The sequence below is a fragment of the Tupaia chinensis genome, unplaced genomic scaffold (assembly GCF_000334495.1).
Source record: "Tupaia chinensis unplaced genomic scaffold, TupChi_1.0 Scaffold146187_1, whole genome shotgun sequence".
Classification (NCBI taxonomy): Eukaryota; Metazoa; Chordata; class Mammalia; order Scandentia; family Tupaiidae; genus Tupaia; species Tupaia belangeri.
The window spans coordinates 424627-432101 of NW_006206042.1; positions in this window are offsets into that span (position 1 = coordinate 424627).

The window sequence follows — 7475 nt, forward strand, 5'->3', positions numbered from 1 at the left end:
GTTTTCCCCCCCTTTTCCTCTTTATGATTTTGTTTTTTTTTTTTTTTTTTTTTTTCTGTTTCTCTCTTAATCTCTCCATTTTAGTTTCCTTATTTTATTAATGAGAGAGAGAGAGAGAGAAAGACAAGTGCCCTCATAGGGCCCTATTATGATGCAATTCTTTACTCATGATCCTCCGCCTTATCAGGATCTTGGGCACACATGCACCCCGCATTTTCAGGTCAACTTGGAATCCAAACCCATGGTCTGCATGTGGCCCCCAGCACTGCAATTTAGTACATTACTACGTCTATCACTGAGGCTGGGCCTTTTTTTATTATTATTTATTTATTTCTTCCATTAATAAGAGAGACACAGACAGAGACAGCACCTCCCCAAAGAGGGTCTTAATGTCATGATCCATCCCCAGTCTTAGCCAGCCCTGAATCATGGGAATACCCATAACCTGGTGTATTCAGGGAGATCTCTGAACAGGAACATGGAACTTTCCCATGTGGATCAGCCCTGTAGAACACTGCATTTTACCACTGCATGGTACCACTTGTCTGGTCCTCTGTTCACCTCTTAAATATCCAGCTTTCCCTCAGAATATTGTCCTGAGCCACCAGTTCTTTTATTGTCTCCCTGGGAATGTCCTCCAAGCTGGAGCCGACTCAGGCACCTGCAGTGTTGTGCTGCCCCCTACTGGAATCAGTGGGAGGTCAGCCGGCTATAGCCTGGACCTCTAGTTTCTCTTACTCTTCCCCTCTAGAATCTAGAGCCCAAAATGGGCAGATGTCTTTTCTGTATCCTGACTGCCTATTCCTAGCAATCTACCTCCTGGAAAATATACCTCATTCCTATCCTTGCTCTTATTTGGGGGAAGATTTATGAGAATGACTGCCTTCCTCTCACTCTCCAGTCATTTCCAAAGCTGTGCTCATTATAGGATTCAAGGCCTCGAATAACCTACAAAGCTATCTGTCTTTTCCTTTCCTCTGTTCAATACCAAGCTCTTCCTTGAACAATTTTTGACCAGTCAGGGCTCCACCATCTCTGAGTTTCTACTTGCAGCCTTGCTCAACTCTGTCGTATTGTTTCCCGTGTGTTTTCCATTTCCTGGAGGTGCACTGCAGACTCCTTGATGCTGGGACCCTGGTAACCCCAGAGGTGGTGTGCAAGGGAGTTTGCTGGCTTTTAGCATCACACATATGTGGGCTTGCATTTAGACTCTGATTCTAATTAGTCAAGTGTCCTTGGGCAACCCTCTTGACTTCTCTGAACCTCAGTTTACTCTTCTGTAAAATGTTTACAGGTATCCTCATGGAGATATTGGAGGATTAATAAAATAATGCAGGTTGGGATCAGCAGACGGTGTAATGGTTACGTCACTGGTCTACTCACGTGGCCGACCATAGTTTAAATCCCAGACCTAGCAGCTTTAAACTCACACCAGGTGTGTTGCGTGAGTGCCCAAAATCCCAAGAGGAGAATGGAGAAGAAATCACAGCATGACCATTCTCCCTGGGGGGGTGGGGGGTGAGGGGGTGATTTCTCACTTTCCCTCTCTCTGTCTCTCTGGTGAGCACACATGCCCTATAGCAAAAACCTCTCTCAAAATGTTAATAATAATAATAATAATAATAATAATAATAATATAGGCAGAGGTCCTGGAAAGCACCTGACTTAGTAGACGCTCAGAAAAGAGTAATTTCAGTCATTGTTATCACTTTGTTGCTGACAGGCAGGAGGGAGAGTACCCACCAGATCAGATACTGAGAGGAGCTCTATTTTCATCTGTGCAATGGTTTCTTGACCTGTACCTCATCTTCTAGGATCTCTGAAGCCCCACCTCTGGGCATGCCTAGCCTGCAGGGACTTCCACAACCAGAGCTTTGGGGTAGAGCAGATGAATTACCCACAGGCTGGTGGGGAGGGGGTGGTCCTGAGCCTCTCTACCTGTCACCTCTCCCAGACTTGTTTCTGCATCTGTTCAGGGGCTGAAACAGCCAGCCCTGCCCTCCGGGTGCTCACCGTGCCCTGGTGCCTGCTGTCGCTGGGGGAAGGAGGAGGTTTCCTCTGCCTAAGTTTCTGTTCCGTTCCTCTAATTTTACTTTTATTGATTTTTTTTAACATTCACTGTATATCTTTATAACATACACAGTGACTTTTCCCAACATGAATACACTGTATGCTAGTCCAGACAGAGAAATTACTGTACACATTGTCATCAACAGACAGTTTCTGGGTTTTATGTCCATCGAATGTTTTGCTTCTTCTTTTTTCCCCCTTGACTCCCTCTCCCACTCTCCTTCTATACTCTCTCTGATCTCCATATTGTTTTCCATGCTTTTATGTCTTCCAAAATTTCAGGTTCTGCCATAGAGTGCAGACATTCAGTATATACCAAGTGGAAACATACAGCATGGTACTGGCATGAAACAGGCATGCAGACCAGTGGAACAGAGTAAAGACCCAGAAATAAACCCCGAAACATGCAGTCAACTGATTTTGGCATAAGACAAGTCAGTGGAGAAAAGAAAATCTCTTTAGCAAATGGTGCTGAGAAAACTGGGTATCCACCTGCAGGAAAATGAAACTAGACCCCTATCTCTCACCATTAGCAAAAAGCAGCTCAAAATAGATGAAAGATCTAGCCATGTCTCCGTTTTGCTCACCAGTCACATTGCATAGCCATTTACTAGTCATGTCTAAGCATGAGATTCTGTTTACGTGTCACACAATCTGCAAACAAACAAACAAAAAAACTATTTCTTTGTTGGGTAAAGAAAGACTTAAAGCAGTGATATGGTTTTCTGAAGGTGACATACATACCTTGCTGCTCACACACACACACACACACCGTGCTTGTATTATTCACTTTATTCACTTCTTAAATCAGATGGAGAATACGGCAGAGCCTGTAATCAGATAGACCATCCTTTGATATAAGTCAAGACAACCTGCTGGCAGCCCAGCTTGACATGCAGTATCTGGACATTCACAGGTCCCCCCTGGGCTGCTGCCACAGAACCCAGCTCAGCTCCTCAGGGCAGAGCTTGAAGTCCACAGATTAGTCCTTCCTTTCTCAGCCTCTGTCCTCCAATCACTGAGCCTGCCTTTCCCTTCCAAAACAGTTCTCAAATGCTTCCACCTCCCACCCCTCGGCCTCCCCCAGGCCTTGCTCTCTCTGCCTTCTCCTCTGAAAATCAGCACCATTAGCCTCTGTCCAGTAATAAAGGATGCCTTAAGTAAATGCAGTTATTTGTAGTAGCAAGTGTGAGGGAGTGTTCAAAAGTTCATGAAAATGTGTGCTATGAAAACAAGATTCATAACACGATTGCACCTAAACTCATGCCTTAACTCCATTTTTCTTTTTCATTTGCCATAGGGCACATATACTTACCAGGGGAAAGGGAGAGATAGAAGAGAAGAGAGGAAGAGAGAAAGAGAAAGAGAGAGAGGAGAGAGACAGTCAGACATTCTCAACAGGATTTCATCATAATCTAAACTCCTTTCCCCAGCCCTCCAGTTCTTCAGGTTCTTGGGCGTACGTGTGGATCCAGCACGTTTTCAGGCTGACCCAGGGGTCTTAAGCTGAGTCGACTACATAGTTTCCAACCCGGCAGTTGAGTATGTTATCGACTGTACTACCAGGTTTGTCTCAAAAGTCTTATTTTCAAAGAAAACTTAATATTATGGGACAACACTCATAAGTGTCACAGGTAAAGTATATGTGCCACAGAATTTCCAGGATCTAACTGTATGTTCATACTCATAGAAAAAGACACTGGAAGGAAATACTGTGTACTGGAAAGTGAACTGTACCTTTTCAATGGGAAAAAGCTTTTGGATAATTTTTACTTTTAACTTTCTAATGTTTTTCTCCTTTTTTGGCAAATTTTCTACAATAGGCATGTATTCTTTTAAATTAGAAATATTTTAATAATATCTTCACCCTGTTGAGTAGTTTGTACTCTTCCCCTTCAAAGCTGCAGCCTCCTTTAATTGATAAGACTGCAAAAGGAGCCAGAAACAAGGAGCCTAATCAAGGGGGGTGATTCTACAAGAATCCTTAGAGGGAATGAAACTTGAGCTACTTTTTGCCATAGGGCGGGCGCCACCAAGCCCAAACTTGAACTATTTTTGACAGGGGGTCAATCGCCAAATTGGGGGGAATAGGAGACAGGTATTTCAGGCAGAGGAGACAAGCACAAAGCATAGAAACAAAAGAAGAGAAAGTGGGGCCAGCAAGTGGTATGGTGGTTAAGGGGACTGGATTCCACACGGCTGACTACATGGTTTGAGTCCCAGATCCGGTGGCTTGAAAGAACATGCAAAGTGCACGAGAGGAGAATGGAGGGAAAGGGATTGTGGTGTGGCCATTCCTTTTTCCAAGTGATTTCCTATTTTCCCTCTCTCTCTATGTCCTCCCTCTCTCTAGCTAGTGAACATGCCCTACTGAAAATTTTGAAAAAGAAAAAGAAAGAAGAGAAAAGTAAAAGTGGTTTGAATCTAGCTAGTCCTGAGCTCTGACTGGCAGGAGACAACCTTATTATCTTGGAATCCTTGTGAGCTTATATGAGGAGTCTTCACAAAGTCTGTGGAAAATATGTATTATTTAAAAAAACTATAGGGAACCAGCAGTTAGCGTAATGGCTATGTCGCTGGACTCCCATGTAGTCGACCGTGGTTCACATCCCGGACCCGGTGGCTTAAAACTCACGCCAGGCACGTGTGCGGACGTGCCCAAGATCCTGAGAGAAGAATGGAGGAGAAGGGATTGCAGTGTGGCCATCCCCCCGGGGGGTGATTTCTTGCTTTCTGTCTCTATGTCTCTCTCTGTCTGTCTGGCGAGCACACTCGCCCTATAGCAAAAAAAAAAAAAAAAAAAAAAAAAAAAAAAAAAAAAAACACCTCTTCAAAAGCTATATATGGATTTCAAAAAAATGTTTTCACCAGAATAAACACTTTAATTCTATTTTTCCATGAACTTTTTGAAGTCCCTTCTAGGCTATATCTATAGTGCATAGTGTATACCAGTATGTGTTTGTGGAATATATAGAAGATAACAATAATACAGCTGGCCCCACATGAGACGGTTCTAGGTTCATTCCCAGGTCCTCTCTATACATGCTAGGCAAACATGTACCCATGATCTAAGCTAGCTGAGGCTGGGAGTGGACCATGGCACATCTTTCTATCTCTGTCTATCTCACTCACGGAAGAAAAAAAAATGACACCACCACATCAGTATCCTCGTTCACACCTTATCTTGTTGCCCCATGATCATGGGACCTTCTTTCAGAGGAGAGACAACTTCACATCATGGTAGGCCATTGCCTTCCATTTGTAGCCCAAATTCTCAAACTAGTCAAGTGCTAGGGAGTAGCTTTAGAGAGTTAAAGGATTACTTCTAGGGCATGAGGATCTTTGGGCATAAAGCCACAGGAAAGGCTTGAAGACCTTGGGGTGAACACACAAGAGAGGAGGAGGGGGAGAACAGAGAAGCCTTAGAACAATTGCTCTAGCCACAGACCTACTCTTAGCCTTCCAGCACCCTCTCATCTTTCCAGTGTGACATTCCACAAGGTGGTTGTGTCTACACTGCTTCAGACCCTTTGGGAAACAAACTCACTCTCCTGTCTGCTCTTGATAACTCCAGCTGCCCCCTCTTCCTACTGCCACTTCCTGAGGAGATCCTTCTAAGGGATTAGTAAATGGTTTCTCGGAGATTTCAGGGTTTGAACAAAATCCAACTACAGTTTACTTCACTTCCTTCTCATACCCTGTCCTTTCATTTGACACTGACTTCTCCTGAGCCCTCTTCCCATAGTTTGCTTAGTTACCTCTGCTTCAACTTTGCCCATAGACACCTGCCACATCTTCTCTTCTAATCTGAAGGTTTACTGCAGCCCATGATGGGGGGAGAAATGAAGATGGAGTTTACAGGAGCTATAACATGACCTTGGGCCAGTCTAACCCTGAGCTTCAACAAAGTGGAGGTAATAATCCCCACTCTGTCTACCTCACAGGGTTCTAATGTGATCATGCATATGGGGTGCCACACAATTTCTGATACCAAGTTGATTTAGTTTCCGTGCCCTAATCCTTCAGGGAGCATGACTACTTTCATCTGGGCCTTCTCAGATTGAGAAGAGAAGCCATTTTGTTGTTGTTGTTGTTGTTGTTTTGAGAGGTTTTTGCTATAGGGTGTGTGTGCTCACCAGAAAGACAGAGACAGAGAGATAGAAAGCGAGAAATCACTCCCCGGGGAGGATGGCCACACCACAATACCTTCTCCTCCATTCTCCTCTTCGGATCTTGGGCATGCATGCACACGTGCCTGGCATGAGTTTAAGCAACCAGGTCCAGGACTCGAACCACGGTCGACTACATGGGAGTCCAGCAACACAGCCATTATGGCATCTGCTGGTCCTAAGAAGAGCAGTCATTTTATGATCATTTTCATGTTGAGAACCAGAAATGCCTATAATTCTGAAATTATTAGGTCATTGAAAGAGCCATGACACTTTTTTGGGGGGGGGAGAGATTTTTGCTATAGGACACGTGTGCTCACCAGAAAAACAGAGAGAGAGAAAGAGAGAGAGAGAAAGCGAGAAATCACCCCCAAGGGGGGATGGCCACACCGCAATCTCTTCTCCTCCATTCTCCTCTTCGGATCTTGGGCATGCATGCACACGTGCCTGGCATGAGTTTAAGCAACCAGGTCCAGGACTCGAACCACGGTCGACTACATGGGAATACAGCAACATAGCCATTATGCTAACTGCTGGTCCCGACCATGGCATATTTTTCTATGCAAACACACATTACGACTTTCCCGATGATGCAATATTACAAATATGTTGAATCTGGAATGGTGGCTTACTTTATGGGTCCCAAACTCCCCTGGTGGGCAAATAATTCATTTACATTTAAGAGGAATGGGCCTGAAATTTCCTAGACCACGAGGGTGGGAAGTCATTCTTTCAGACCAAGTAATCTTGTTTTAATACTAATAGTGAGTGGATAGGTGGATATAAAGGTTCAGATGGTGAGATCATTGTAAGGGAAGAAGAGCTGGGGGTGAGGGCTGAGGATGGGAGACAGAGTACTAAGTCTCTGTGTCTGATTTACAAAGTTCTCTGCTGTGAACGAGACCTGCCCAGGTTTGCATGTGCACCTACTGTGTCTTAGACCCTCAGTTACTCACGGTGATTCCTACCTGGGAATCAAAAGCAGGTGTGCTGTATCAGGGTTCATCCTTTCTAAGTACTGACACCTCTGAGTATCTGATAGAAGCACTGAACCTCCCTACAAAAATGTACCACTGTACATTCAGAAAAAAAAAAAAATTGCTCTCAGTTCTCTAATGCTCTCAGATAAGAAAAAAGAAAAATCTATGGGGCTTCCTGTTCCTGGTCTGGGCCCTGACATTGGGGGGGGTGGGGGGGTGGAGGGCGTGGAGATGAGTCACTGGTGAGCTCCCTCGA